Source organism: Tachyglossus aculeatus, chromosome 10 (assembly GCF_015852505.1).
Source record: "Tachyglossus aculeatus isolate mTacAcu1 chromosome 10, mTacAcu1.pri, whole genome shotgun sequence".
NCBI lineage: Eukaryota > Metazoa > Chordata > Mammalia > Monotremata > Tachyglossidae > Tachyglossus > Tachyglossus aculeatus.
Window position 1 is genome coordinate 13,873,841 of NC_052075.1, and position 16,774 is coordinate 13,890,614.

Here is a 16,774-nt window from a genome sequence, read left to right on the forward strand (position 1 = left end):
GGGAGCTAAACAACCAACCCCTACTATGAGAACTCAGGTGTTTGGCCCCACCCAAGACAATCCCTTCCTGTGTCCTGAGAATGAGAACCAGCCCCTTTGTTTCCTGGGAAATGTAGTTTCCTCTTATTTTCTGACTTTAAAAAGGGTTGTCAATGCTTTAAACTGCACCTACTATGTAACTGTGCTAATTGGTTAAGTGCTCACTATGCAAGAGAAGCAACATGGCTCGGTGGAAAGGGCATGGGCTTGGGAGTGAGAGGTCATGGGCTCAAATCTCCTGCTCTGCCAATTGTCAGCTGTGTGACTTTGGGCAAGTCACTTCACTTCTCTGGGCCTCAGTTACCTCAGTTTGACTCTTCACGGTCAAACGGCGGGTGTATCACTGAGTTCAAAATCAAATTGGGTCAATCAATCAATCATATTTATTGAGCACTTACTGTGTGCAGAGCACTGTACTAACCGCTTGGGAAGTACAATCATCATCAATCGTATTTATTGAATGCTTACTGTGTGCAGAGGCACTGTACTAAGCGCTTGGGAAGTACAAGTTGGCAACATATAGAGACAGTCCCTACCCAACAGTGGGCTCACAGTCTAAAAGGGTCCTCCAGCTTCCAGCTTTCAGAGCAGCGGTTGCCCCCTACACCATGCTGCGTTCCCAAAATCATGTTGTTTCCCCCTTATCTAATGCCAATAATGGGGAGCATTCTAAGTACAGCTAGTTCAGCCAATGTGTGGGTCACCTGCTGTACCTTACCGCTTGCAGAATGTGTATTTTCAAAGTAGAGGGGCTCATTTCCTTTAGATGGGGCTTTCTGGAAGTTGGATATGGAAATTCCATTTTGCTCTCTGCCCCGATTTCTTCATTGTAATCAGCTGCTTCAGCCCCTGCCACCTTCCCAGCTATTCCCACAGCTGTAGTCTATGAGGGAGTAGCTAGCTTGTTAGTGTCCATTCTCTGGCTATAATCCTAAGAACATTCAATTTTGCTAATTTTGCTAATTTACTGCTTGCCTCCCAATACAGATTTGTTAAAAATACACTAACTTCTCTGAACAAGTTAAAAGATATGCTTAGGTCAGAGAAGCAGTGTGGCTCAGTGGAAAAAGCCTGGGCTTTGGAGTCACAGGTCATGGGTTCAAAAGCCACTCCGCCAATTGTCAGCTGTGTGACTTTGGGCAAGTCATTTAATTTCTCTGGGCCTCAGTTCCCTCATCTGTAAAATGGGAATTAAGACTGTGAGCCCCACGTAGGACAACCTGATCACCTTGTATCCCCCCAGTGCTTAGAACAGTGCTTTGCACATAGTAAGCACTTAACAAATACCATCATTATTATTATTATACCCCTTGAGAAGAACAGAAGAGGTCCAACACACTCATTTGTTAATGTGGCATTTACCAATTTGGGATTTATAACTGAATTTATTTGGTCATCATTTTTCACTTGAAAAACACATTAAAATTATAAGTTCTTCCACAGTTGCCAATAGATAAACACAATTTTCCCCATTTTATAGAGGTTGGAATAATATTTTAGAGACAGAATTAGAGGCCAGGTCTTTGAAGGAATCAGGTTTTAAGCTATACTGTCTATTTAGAATTTCAAATTTCTTGCGGAAGTTCTGAATGTCCTCAGAGTTCAAAAGGACTTCTCTTTACATTTCCCTTCCTCCAATATATCATTACTTGCCTAGAAAAAAAGGTAAGATGATACATGCCTACATGATGGGACTTCTAGTTTATGAACTGTGCCTCGTACCAATAATGTGATGGTTAGTTATAGAAATATTTCCCATTCAAATCAAAATACCCAGTGGACCACCTTTGCTTAAGAAAACAGCTATGACGTTGAGAAAAATAAAGCATCACCAACTTTTCCACGAGCCATTGCTTGCAGTTATTTAAAACAATACTGTTTGGGGTCTGGAATGATCTCCTTCTTGCCAAATTCAATGGCCTCTACTTCATCCTAATCCTCCTCGTCCTTTTAGCTGGCTTCAACACTGTGGACTAGCCCCTTCTCCTGGAAGCATTATCCAATCTTGGCTTCACTGACTCTGTGGTCCACTCATTCTCCTCATCTCTCTGGCAGTTCATTCTCAATCTCCTTCATGGGCTCCTCCTCTGCCTCTCAACCCCTATTTGGGGATCCCTCAAGGTTCAATTCTGGGTCCATCTTCAACCACTCCCTTGGAGAATTTATTTGCTCCCTTGGCTTCAACTATCACCTCTGTGCAGATGCTACGCATCTGCAGCCCTGATCTCTCCCTCTCTGCAGGCTCACATTTCCTCTTGCCTTCAAGACATCTCTACTTGTCCAAACCATGTCCAAAACAGAAGTTCTTATCTTCCCACTCAAACCCCTGTCCTCCCTCTCACTTTCCCATCACTGTAATGGACAATGCCATCCTACCTGTCTCTCAAATCCAAAATCTTGGTGTTATCCTTGACTGCTTTCTCTCATTCAATCCACATATTCAATCCATCATTAAATCCTGTGGGTTCCACCTTCGCGACACAGCTAAAATCTGACCTTTCGTCTCCATCCAAACTGATACCATGTTAATACAGTCACTCATCCTACCCCTCCTGGATTACTGCATCAGCCTCTTATATCTCCGCACTCTGGTCCACACTTCACCCTGCTGCTCGGAACATTTTTTCTACAAAAACATTCAGGACATGTTACCCACTCCTCAAAAAACTCCAGTGGTTTCCCATCCACCTCCACATCAAACCCAAACTCCTCAACACTGACTTGAAAATCCTCAATCACTTTGCCCCCTCCTATGTCCTCCCTCCCTCCCTCCACACATCCTCCAAACTAGCTCTCTTCCTCCCTTCAAAGCCCTACTGAGAGATCACCTCCTCCAAGAGGCCTTCCCACACTGAGCCTCCTTTTTCCTCTCCCCCTCCCCACTCCCCACCCTACCACCTTCCCCTCCCCACAACACCTATACATATGCTTGTACAGATTTATTACTCTATTTATTTTACTTGTACATATTACTATTCTATTCATTTTGTTAATGATGTGCATTTAAGCTTTAATTCTATTTGTTCTGACGACTTGACACCTGTCCACATGTTTTGTTTTGTTGTCTGTCTCCCCCTTCTAGACTGTAAGCCCATTGTTGGGTAGGGACCGTCTCTATATGTTGCCGACTTGTACTTCCCAAGCACTTAGTACAGTGCTCTGCACACAGTAAGCGCTCAATAAATCTTGGCTCAGTAGAAAGATCCCGGGCTTGGGAGTCAAAAGGTCATGGGTTCAAATCCCGGCTCCGCCGCTTGTCAGCTGTGTGACTTTGGGCAAGTCACTTCACTTCTCTGTGCCTCAATGACCTCATCTGTAAAATGGGGATTAAGATTGTGAGCCCCACATGGGGCAACTTGATCACCTTGTATCCTCCCCAGCACTTAGAACAACACTTTGCATATACTAAGCGCTTGACAAATACCAAAATTGTTGTTATTATTAATAAATACGATTGAATGAATGAATGTCACCTCACTTCTCCCCTACAACCCAGCCCTCAGACTTCTCTCCTCTAGTGCTAACCTTCTCACTGTGTCTCAAACTCGCCTGTCTCACCGCCAATCCCTCACCCATGTCCTGCCTCTGGTCTGGAACACTCTCCCTCCTCAACTTCTGCAGATAATTACTCTCCCTGCCCCTTCAAAGCCTTATTGAAGGCTCATTTCCTCCAAGAGGCCTTCCTTGACTTTGTACCTCTTTACTCTCTTCCCACTCCCTTCTTCACTGCCCTGCCTTGTTTCCTTTGTTCCTCCCCCTCTACCAGCATCACAGCACTTATAATGAGGTAACTGAGGCACAGAGAAGTGAAGTGACTCGCCCAAAGTCACACAGCTGACAGTTGGCAGAGCTGGGATTTGAACCCATGACCTCTGACTCCAAAGTCCGGGCTCTTAACACTGAGCCATGCTGCTTCTCATGTACAGTCTCTAGACTGTAAGCTCATTTTGGGCAGACAATGTGTCTGTTTATTATTGTATTCTACTCTCCCAAGTACTTAGTGCAATGCTCTGCACACAGTAAGCGCTTAATAAATACAATTGAATGAATGAGCGAAAGATAATATAAATGATTTACTGAAACACTTTTTGGAGGATACCCTTTACCACTGTAGATTTGAAAAGTCGGCGACTCTGACCATTTAAAAAATATCCTGTCTGTTTGCTGCACTGAAACAAATAATTGACTTTATTTATGTGCCTACCAATTGTCTTTTAAGTCAGGTAATAGCAGCAAACCAAAAGGCATCTTTTCATTCCCTGCCACACAAATACTCTGCTTCTCAAGCAGCCAGCTAAAGAGTCTGGCCTTACCCAAACTGTTGTCAGCTATAGTCTGCTTTTTAGGACAATGAATCTACTTGCTAATGGTCCTAGATAACAGAATTGGTCTTTTGTTCCTTCTCATTCTTCTGTAAATTGTTAAGGTGACTGTGGTACCATCAAATCCAAGGAATAATGTGGAAAGAAAGAAGGCCCATCCATTTGGGTTTTCACGTTTGGACTGAAACTAAATGGCAAGTATAGAGATAGAAGGGTAATAAGCCAAATGATGCAGTTTATTTCTAAAGTCTGCATTTCAATATGACCTTTTTGACCTCTGAGAGATTTCCAGTAGACAATTAAAGGAGAGAATATAATGATATGCCTGGAAGAACACTGGTCATCATGGAACCATTTCCCATTTAATTTAACTAGGGATAACAAGGGATGAAATATTAGGACACTTTTTTCCTGTCATTTCAAGTACTGATAAATTTCACCTAATTAATGCCTGCAAACACTTAATACTTTTCTAATGCCTTTGGGGGAGAGGGGGAATGGCTTAATTAGGGAAAAATTATGTTAATGATTTTGGGCTGATATTTCAGAGTTAACAAATGCAGGCCATGAAGCCCAAATAACAAATGCAGGCTCTTGTTAAATGAATGTACCACAAATGAATGGTCACTGGGGAGATTCTGTGAAAAATGTTTCTCTAGTTTTTTTAATCATCTCCAGTCATCTGGTAAAAACTTTCAATGAACTTAGGATGTAAGGGTTAAAGAGGATCGGTTGGGAATTTTAAAAGGGTTCTGTCTACTTCACTGAGGGCCCTGATGGGAAACCTAGAAATGTCAAGAGGATCTTAGAACAAACACAAATAGACATGGAGAAATTGGGGGAGCTTAATCATTTTGGGACCTCAGGGCTTGGATATACATTTTTTCTATGTGCATTTATTAATAATGAATGCATTCAAGCATCAGAAAATTAATTTGTAAAGTAAGCTCCATTAAACCTGAAGTAAATCTTCAATTTTCAGGATAGACATCTGGGAGTCTATCAGCACATTTTACATGAAGTGATTAACAGAACTGTATGCCAACTGATTTTACCTATAATAATGCTCCATGTGCAGCGTGGTGTAGTGGCTAGAGCTCGGGCCTCAGAGTCCGAAGGTCATGGGTTCTAATTTGCCTGCCGTGTGACCTTAGCCAAGTCACTTCACTTCTCTGGGCCTCAGTTACCTCGGCTGTTCGTCACTCGTACCTCTTGGGAGGTGAACGGGTGAGCAGTCAGCTTTCCTACCTCTACTGCTGTATCTGAACTCATGTCAGCAGCGTGCATGGCTCAGTGGAAAGAGCCTGGGCTTTGGAGTCAGAGGTCATGGGTTCAAATCCTGCTCCGCCAATTCATTCATTCAATCGTATTTATTGAGCGCTTACTATGTGCAGAGCACTGTACTAAGCGCTTGGGAAGTACAAGTTGGCAACATATAGAGATGGTCCCTACCCAACAGCGGGCTGTCAGCTATGTGACTTTGGGCAAGTCACTTAACTTCTCTGGGCCTCAGTTACCTCATCTGGAAAATGGGGAGTAAGACTGTGAGCCCCCCCGTGGGACAACCTGATCACCTTGTAACCTCCTCAGTGCTTAGAACAGTGCTTTGCACATAGTAAGCACTTAATAAATGCTATTATTATTATTATTATCTGGAAAATGGGCATTGAAACTGGGAGCCCACGTGGGACAGGGACTGTGTCCAACCCAATTTGCTTGTATCCACCCCGCAGCTTAGTACATTCATTGAGCGCTTACTGTGTGCAGAGCACTGTACTAAGCTCTTGGAAAGTTCAATTCCGCAAATTCAGCAAATAGTACAGTGCCCAGCACATAGTAAGTGCTTTACAAATACCATTATTATCCCTTCTAGACTGTGAGCCTATTGTTGGGTAGGGACCGTCTCTATATGTTGCGAAGCAGCGTGACTCAGTGGAAAAGAGCCCGGGCTTTGGAGTCAGAGGTCATCGGCTCAAAGCCCAGCTCTGCCACTTGTCAGCTGTGTGACTTTGGGCAAGTCACTTCACTTCTACATGCCTCAGTTCCCTCATCTGTAAAATGGGGATTAAGACTGTAAGCCCCACGTGGGACAACCTGATCACCTTGTAAACTCCCCAGCGCTTAGAACAGTGCTTTGCACTTAGTAAGCGCTTAATAAATGCCATTAAAAAAATTTGTACTTCCCAAGCGCTTAGTACAGTGCTCTGCACACAGTAAGCGCTCAATACATACGATTGAATGAATGAATAATAGTTGTGTCATGATCATAATGCAATATTTCCCAACATTGCTCTAAGAGACACTGGCCATATATAGGCAATGAAATATCCAAATAGCACCAAGTACAAATTGGGCATGTTCACTAAATGCTGTTGAAACTGATCTATACCAACCCTTCTGGATCTTCTGGCCAATAAATCTACAAAAGAAAATGAAGTTATTTACCTGAGCTTATGTGAACATTATTTTATATTAAGTGGACAGGAGCAACTATGGATTATTCTCACTGAATTATCTAGAGAGAGTTTCTCGGAAATACCCCAAATATGCCAGAAATAACTTCTCACGGCAGTGTTTTTTCCTACTATGATCAATTTCTAAATAGCCCTGCAAATCAAAAAACATGTAGAGAACATTATGGAGGGTGAAAAGTCAGGGCGGAGGAGTGGAAAATTGAAAGTGGTTAAGAGTGTTGGTGCGTTCTCTGCCTTAACGGTACTTAAGAATCAGCTAACACACAAATGCCAGAGTATAAGCTGCCCTTGAATATCAACTCATTAGAACCAGCAGGGTTCTTCCTGGTGTTTTATTTTACTTTTTATTTAATTGCAAAGGTCATATAAAATCCTAATCAAACCTAAATCTACAAACTCAAGATTTGGAGGGATGCTTCGAGTAAACACCCCACAGTATGGTAAGTGAGTGCTTTTCTTTCCCGGTTTAATGCAGAAAATAAAGACTACAGATTTACGCTTGCCAAATCCCTTTCCAGCTAAATATTTCTAGTTTGCTTATCACAACGGTTTATATTAACTTTTTCTCAAGAGTAATACATACCATGAGACTCGCTAAACCACATTATAAACCCAAATTTTTAATGTTTCCCCTTGAGAGGGCTTGTTTGAATAATCTCATTCTCATGATGGGTGGTCTTCGTTTGTAACATACCTTGCAGTGCAGATATTTTAGTCAAAAACACATTACATTCAGCTGGTGTTCACTGCTGCTTTTATAATTTTTTTTTATCTCACTTTCGGAAAGCTGAACTCCTGTGTGTTTTTGACTAAAGTGGAGCTTGGATATACGGCTGGGGGAAAATGAGAGAGATTCCCCGAGATTAAAACCATCACAAGCCAGTGATGTTCTGAGCCAGTATGATCACTGTTTCTGGAGGTGAAATAGGAAACTTTATGACTTTTGATGTTCATTTATTCATTCATATTTATTGAGCACTTACCGTGTGGACAGCACTCTATTAAGTGCTTGGGAGTGTACAATACAATAAGAAACAGTCACATTCTTTGCCCAAAACGAGCTTATAGTCTAGAAGGGGGGGAGACAGACATCGATAGAAATAAATAAAATTACAGTTATGTATATGACTGCTGAGGGGCTGGGAGAGAAGAAGAGCCAAAGGAGAAGGGAATGGGAGATGAGGAAATGTGGGGCTTTGTCTGGGAAGGTCTCTTGGAGGAGATGTGCCTTCAATAAGGTTTTGAAGGGGGACAGAGTCGTTGTCTGTCCGATTTGAGGAGGGATGACATTCCAGGCCAGAGGCAGGAATATCGAGAAGGTTAGCACTGGAGGAGCAAAGTGTGTGGGCTGGACTGTAGAAGGAGAGAAGTGAAGTGAGGTAGGATGGGGCAAGGTGGTGGAGTGCTTTAAAGCCAATAATAATAATAATTATAATTATAATGGCATTTATTAACCAATCAATCAATCAGTCATATTTACTGAGCGCTTACTGTGTGCAGAGCACTGTACTAAGCGCTTGGGAAGTACAAGTTGGCAACATCTAGGGACGGTCCCTACCCAACAGCGGGCTCACAGTCTAGAAGGGGGAGACAGAGAACAAAACCAAACATATTAACAAAATAAAATAAATAGAATAGATATGTACAAGTAAAATAAATAAATAGAGTAATAAATTCGTACAAACATATATACATATATACAGGTGCTGTGGGGAAGGGAAGGAGATGGAGATGGGGAGGAGGGGGAGAGGAAGGAGGGGGGGAGAGGAAGGAGGGGGTTAAGTGCTTACTATGGGCAAAGCACTGTTCTAAGCGCTGGGGAAGTTACAAGGTGCATGGTGAAGAGTTTTTGTTTGATTCATTCATTCAATCATATTTATTGAGCGCTTAATGGGTGCAGAGTAATAATAATAATGATGGCATTTATTAAGTGCTTACTATGTGCAAAGCAATGTTCTAAGCGCTGGAGAGGTTACAAGTTGATCAGGTTGTCCCACGGGGGGCTCACAGTCTTCATCCCCATTTTCCAGATGCGGGAACTGAGGCCCAGAGAAGTTAAGTGACTTGCCCAAAGTCACACAGCGGACAGGTGGCGGAGCTGGGATTTGAACCCATGACTTTTGACTCCTAAGCCCGGGCTCCTTCCACTGAGCCACGCTGCTTCCTAGTACATAGTACATCCTCCTAGTACATAGTACATCCTAGTACATCCTCCTTCATAGTACAGAGTACTGTACTATGCGCTCGATGCGACAGTGTATGGGAAACTACTGGGGTTTTTTGAGGAGTGGGTTGACAATAATAATAATAATGATGGCATTTATTAAGTGCTTACTCTATTTTACTTGTACATATTTACTATTCTATTTATTTTATTTTGTTAATACGTTTTGTTTTGTTGTCTGTCTCCCCCTTCTAGACTGTCAGCCTGCTGTTGGGTAGGGACCGTCTCTATATGTTGCCAACTTGTACTTCCCAAGCGCTTAGTACAGTGCTCTGCACACAGTAAGCGCTCAATAAATATGATTGATTGATTGATTGACCGAGAACAGAATCTTGAGATCCCTAATGGTGGGTAATGGCAAATTGAAAAACAGCTTGCCTAAAGAGACCAAGGAAGTGATGGAGAAAAAACAGCCAGAGAGAGGAAGTGGAGATTTGTTTTCTCCTTTTCCAATTTGAAACACCTCATGGAACATCTGAAAGGGGAGTGGTAAGGATATTATAGTCCAAGAAGAATAAAGTATTTTAGAGCATTTAAAATATATTGACAGCAATTTTTCCACATCACTCTGGAATACTCTTTTCTTAAGTGGCCATTAGAAACACATTACTATCGAGCTTTAAATAAAAATGCTAATTTCTTTTCAGGTCTTTCTAAACTGACGGCAATGAAAAGCGATGTAGGTTTTTACCCCTCTTTTATTTAAAGTGACCTAAAGGCACTCTATTCAGTTTTGATAAAATGTATCTCCGGCTATCAGTTCAGAAGACTACTTTCCTCTGTTCTTTCTTTCTATCTGTTTAGTGGGGAGCTTTCAAAGCCATAATAAAGTCCCCACCACTCATCCTACCTGCTCCTCAACTTCCTCCAAGGGTACGCAAATTGCAAATTAGGATGAGCATCCTTTCATTCATTCATTCATTCATTCAATCATATTTATTGAGCGCTTACTGTGTGCAGAGCACTGTACTAAGCGCTTGTGAAGTACAGTAGGGCTGTTAGGAGCTCCAAGGTGTTGATGACGCCTAGTTTGCTTACTTACAAGTGTCTCTTTCATCACTGAGGCATTCTCATTCATTCATTCATTCAGTCGTATTTATTGAGCGGTTACTGTGTGCAGAGCACTGTACAAAGCAATACACTCTTTCAACATATATACAACGACAAATGGTCCCATTCCCTGCCCAAGACGAGCTCATAGTCTAAAGGGGGGAGACAGATATCAATACCAATAAATAAAATTACAGATATGAACATAAGTGCCGTGCGGCTGGGAAGGGGGGAAGAACAAAGGGAGCAAGTCAGGGCGACGCAGAACGGAGTGGGAGATGAAGAAAAGTGGGGCTAAGTCTAGGAAGGCCTCTTGGAGGAGATGGGCCTTCAGTAAGGATTTGAAGGCGGTGGAGAGTAATTGTCAGTCGGATTTGAGGAGGGAGAGCATTCCAGGTCACAGGCAGGACATGGGCTACGGGCTGACGACGAGACAGAAGAGATGGAAGCACAGCGAGAAGGTTAGCGCTAGAGGAGTAAGGTGAGAAGTGAGGTGAGGTAGGAGAGGTCAAAGTGGTGTACTGGTTTAAAGCCAATGGTCAGGAGCAGCTAAGAAGTGGCAGAGCCGGGATTAGAACCCATGACCTCTGACTCCCAAGCTCACGCTCTTTCCACTGAGCCATGCTGCTTCTCACACTGATGATGCTTCTGATGCTACTGACGATGATGACAATGATGATGGAAGGGTGCAGCAACAGGCCCCTACTCTAGATTTTAAGCCCACTGGGGGCAGGGAATGTGATTGCTTATTGCTGTATTGTACTCTCCCAAGGGCTTGGTACAGTGCTCCGCACACAGTAAGCGCTCAATAAATACAATTAAATGAAAGAATGAATGATTTTGATCCTGTCTATCTCATCACCAACCTCTCAGCCACATCCTGCCTCTGGCTTGGAATGTCCTCTCTCTTCATATCTGACAGACTATTAATCTTCCCACCTTCAAAGCCTCATTGAGTGTACATCTTCTCCTAGAGGCCTTTCCTAAGTCTTCATTTCCTCTTTTCCCAACTCCCTTCTGCATCACCCTGATTTGCTCCCTTTATTCATTCTCCCTCCCTCAACACCACAGCACTTGTGTATATATTTGTACTTTATTTATTTATATTAGTGTCTGTCTCCCGCTGTAGACTGTAAACTCATCATGGGCAAGTAACTATGTTATATTGTGTTCTCCCAAGCACTGAGTATAGTGCTGCACACGTAAGCTCTCAATTAACAAAACTAGTTGATTGATTGTTTCTCATTTGTTTCTTCTCTACATATAATGTAAGGTAAGGGAGCATGCTGCACGAAACAGGATACTAAAGGAAGGAAGATCAATAAGCCCTGTTTTGAGGAGATTTATCTTTGTGATTTTCAGGATGTTTAACATTGAAACATTGAGGCCAATGATTCAGAATGAAAACCTCTTGACTATGTTAAACATCAGGGGATTATATGAGTGAGGAATTTGATAAATGATCTATATCTAGTTGTATCCAAGACTTGACCTTTTTATGTGATGCAGGACAATTTTGGAAGAAGCCATCTCCAAAGAGAACAGCTCTCTGCTAGAAAATTTGAATTTCATTTCCTGAAATGTCACTGGGATAAGGCCTATCTTCATTGTAACAGGATTTCTCTGTGTGGCTGGACACATCAGTTCGTGTCTGACATTCAACAAAAATAACCTCTGATGTACAAATCTAGTTCCTGAAACCACTACATCCAGCAGTGGGAGATGGGGAATTGTATCACTTCTACTAGTGTGAGCTGAAAAAAACAGAATTTCTCTTCACAGGGGAATAGTGTCACAGGAGCCCGGGAACGTGGCCACAGAACATTTAATAAAATGCTCAGGGACAGCCCTACATTCTCAAGGTTAGGTACTTTTCTAGTTCTATCACTCTGACGATGCATGCATGATAGGGCCATTTGAGAGCCCCAACAAATAATGTAAACCACATATTCCAACCTATAAAAGTTCATAGTAAACTGAAAGCAAATAGCAATAAAATATTTGAATAACAGAACTGTTCAAAAATGAACTCTCTGTTAATGAATAAAGGACTATATTACCATCTGCTTCAGAAAGCAAGCTGAAAATATGGCAGCAGAGACACACAGAGTCTCAGTAGTAAGAAAGAGGTTTGAAGTATGCTGAACTCTGCCAGGAACTGAGAAAAATTGCTTGGTTTATCAGTGATAAAGGGTCTGTGAGATATCATTGACAGTTATGTTGATAGTATTAGATGAGCAGTATTTAAAAATTTGATGAGTACTTAAATTTTTTGAAAGACGGAGAAAGGAATTAATCTGTTCTCTGTCATTAGAGTTAGAGGGATCGTATCTCTCCTGTGTCTTGCCCTTTCTGTGACGACTAAGTATTTGCTGATCATTCTTTACCTCTTTTTAACAATATCTGAATGTTGGAAAGGTTTATTTTCACCTACGGAGTGTTGATAAGTCACTCTAAAGGGCAGACGTGGAATAATTAGGAGAATCATTGAACTATTAACATGTGGTTGTCGGTTGAAGAACCACCCAACCTGCCAAAATGATTTCAGTAGGTCTTGACCTGATGGGGATTTACTTCTTTGGTAATCTATGATTTTCTCGTAACCTCTCCAGCTATAGCATCCCAAGGGCTAGACACATCAGTGAAGGGCCAAAACATAACTAGGGGGAGTGATTTTTCAGGGTATTTGTGTAATCAATGCCCTGGTCATTTGAAGATTTCTCTGTAGCTATCACCAGTTAGAAGCAGCCCTGGCCTAAAGGAAAGACCATGGGTCCAGGAGTCGGAGGAAGTGGATTTTAATTCCCGCTGTGCCACTTGCCTGTTGTGTGTGGCTCTGGACAAGTTAGTTTGTTTCTCTCTACTGCAATTTCCTCATCCACAAAATGGGGATTGCATAAATAATGTAAACCACATATTCCAACCTATAAAAGTTCATAGGTTTTTCCTATGAACTGTTTTTCCTCTTATTTAGACTGTAATCCCATGGCAGACAGGAACTGTGTTTGATTAAATTAATTTCTATCTACCCCAGTGCTTAGTACAGTGTGCGTTGCTTAACAATTATTATAATCATTATTGTTATTATTATCATTATTATTCTCCCCACATAAAGCATTTTTGGTCACAGGGTACTGATTCCCCTAAACTCTGAACCCCATGCGGGAGAGTCTCTATCTGATCTGATTATACCGCATTCATTCATTCATTCATTCAATCGTACTTATTTAGCGCTTACTGTGTGCAGAGCACTGTACTAAGTGCTTGGGAAGTAGAATTCAGCAACAAATGGAAACAATCCCTGCGCATCTGTCCCCAGCACTGAGTATGGTGCTTGGCACATAGTAAAGAATTCACAAAATACCACACTTATTATTCAATAACAACAGCAACAACAAAATTAAACAGCCTTTCCAATCTTAGAGAAATAGAATTAAACCCTGTTCCAGTAAGTGAAAATGCTTGCAGTTTATTGTAAATGCTTTGCATTCATTGTTAAGCTCTCCAAACTCACTTCAAAAGCAAATCCCGGAGGGTGGAAACAATCGCAGAAACATGTACCAAAAAGTTGTTAACAATTTATTGGCTTAGCGTACTCTGGAATACATTTAGTTGTACCTCAGGAATAGCAACACATCCATTGTTTCTATATTCCCGGAAGTGTCAGAATGTTTCATATACAAAAAAAAAGGAATAAAGGTGTGTTGTCAATAACGCTTTCGAGGTTTGCGGGGTTTGTACTCATTGCTATAGAGTACTAATTGTCAAGAAAAAAAAGGGTAGTAGCCTTAAGCAGTTTCTGTGATGTATAAAACCCAAACATACACACGTACGAAACTATTGACAACCCTGTTTACTTCTGCTCAGAGGAGCAAAATATCCACAGTTTTGAACCAATCCTGAAAATTTAGTCCATACGCTTTGCAGTGTCCCATTTTCTAAAACCTTGAATACAACCCAATGCTGCTTATTTCTCGACAACTATGACTCTCACAGGAGAGTAATCTGCTTCCAGCAAACTATACTGTCCCTCATGTGGTAACCGTAGACTTGAGATGGCAAAGTTTTGAATTCTGTGTGTGTTGCCCAGAAGCAACAGCAGAAAGAGTGGTGTTGGAGGAAAATCTGGCCCTGTGGTGCCAAAACCCAGAATTTATCTTTTTTAGGAACTGGAACGTATTCCTGGAAAATCCTTCTTACCCAGGAATACGTTCTCTGATGGTGTCAACATTTCTACAAACCAGTGAGCTCGGACTTTTTGAGGTGGCAAAATGAAACGATCAAGGGCCTTAATTGAAGGAATAGATTTCATGATGACATTTCTTTTCTACATTATAGGGCTAAAAAATCAAGGACTACACCCCATCCCAGAGCGGGGTAATGTTTATCACACCTCCTGCACTTTTCAGAGAACATTTCTCCCCTGACCCTTGGGGCACTATCAAGGGTGGTCCAGAGGCCGGGGACGGAGTTGCTGTCTCATAGCAACAGGGCCATTGACTTGTTAGGTGTCATCGTCCTCCCCCCACCCTCAATCCACTTTCTCCACCTCTTCCAATGATGGAATAGAGAAAGAGCATTCTAGTTGGTATCAATGTTGTATTGAACCACCGAACATAGCGATGAAACCAAATCTAACTCGGGGGACTCATCAGCCTGAGTTAGTGCCTGTACATTCTGATGGGGTTTTTCAGCCTTGTATGGGTGAATTCAGTGTCTCCCTCCCTCCCCACAGCACTGCTTGTTGGCACAATTGAATGCTTTCAGGATGTTTACACTATTAAGGTGACACATAATTGGACAAGAAAGCGGAGGTCTGAATTTTCTGATTTGGTTTGTCATGGAATTGTTAGCAAGCACAGAGAAACTACCACTGCACAAATCTGAGCCCCTTCCATTAGCAGTATCAACAAATAGTTTTATCATTTTGTTGACTTCTCGTTTTAAGATAACTTGACTGCCACCTTACTAATCCCCTCTCAGGGTCACACCTGGAGAGTTTACTACTGACCTTTCTTTTGATTTGGGCAGACCTTTTTGTCATTTTAGACACTCTATCTTGTAAGACATTCTCCTGTGGTCTCCCCAGAGACTAATTAAACAATGTTTGCATTTCTTAAGCGCTTGCAACATTCTAAGAATAAGGAAAGACAGAAAGTTTTGACAACAGACACATCCCCTATCCCACATAGGACTATCTATCTATCTATCTATCTATCTACCTACCTATCTATCTATCTTATCCCGTCATGTAGATGAGGAAACTGAGGCCCAGAGAAGTTAAGTGACTTGCTTAAGGTCATATAGGTGGTGTTCGCATCACAGATCTGGGACTGAGAACCCAGGTCTCCTAATTCCCAGCCACAGGGTCTTCCCGCTGGGCCACTTACAGACGGAGAGTGGCAGAGACACTAGTCATAATCACCAAGAGACAGAAAGAAAGACATACAGAGGTGGAGAAAAAGTGAGAGAATGAACACACAAATTGAAAGACCAAATGTAAACAGAGACATCAATGCAGAAAGAGACAAATACTAAAAGAACAGTTGTCCAAACAACAAATAGGTAAAGTTGAAAGCAGAGACACAGGAAGACAGACAACCAGATTGAGAAGCAGATACCAACGTGTGCATTCGCATAGCTGATTCACTATTTTACCACGGACCTTCAAATATGCAGCACCTAGATCATTTTTGCATCAAGACTTGGTAGTTTATAGCCAAAATCACTGTTTAAAAGAGAGCTACGAAGGTGATTTTTGTTTTTATCATTTTTTCACTCTTGTTATAGTGTGTGTGTCTGTCTGTCCTTTGTATTCAAGCAAGAGACTGCTAATACATGTAAGATTTCTCTTTTATACTTACTAGGTGTGAAATACTGGAGTAGATACAAGATAATCAGATTGGAAATAGTCCCCATTCCACATGGGGATCACAGTCTAAGGAAGAGGGAGGACAGGTATTTAATCTCTGTTTGAAGATGAAGAAACTGATCATATAGAAGTTAAGTGACTTGACAAAGTCACAGAGCAGGTAAGTGGTGGAACAGGGATTAGAACCCAGGTTTTCTGACTTCAAATAGGAAACACTGCTTCCACACCATTGATGGGATGGAGAAATTCACCCATGCATGTGTTTAGGGGGAGTTGAAAAGGCTAATGGGGGGAGTTACAGTCCTAGTCCCATTTCACACACACAAAAAACTATCCTTTGTTATGCTATGTCTAATATTTATAGCACCTGGGGCTGTTTTGCTGCCTTATTTTTACGAAGCTTTTGTTCTAAGACAGCCATTCCTTTCTTCACATGTTTACAGTGGAGCCTTCAAATTTAACGGGATTCCTTCCTATGGTATTTAAGAGTTGTGAGGGTTATTTTTTGTCCATCTGCCCCAGTTTGCTCCTAAAGTTTTATATGTGAGTTGATATATCTGTTGTATTTTAAAACAGGGGGGGAAACTGAACCTCATAACTGTTTGAACAATGCCATTGATTCTTTGAAAGGAAATCTGATCACTCTGACTTAGAAGTACATGGAAAGGAAATCTGTGGTTCTTAAACTGAGAGCTCAGTACAAAATCATCTTCCCTTTGGGACTATGTGAGTGTTTATTTCTTCCAAGCAAAGTGAAGAGAAGAAACCTTATAAGGACCTGCTGAAGTAAAAT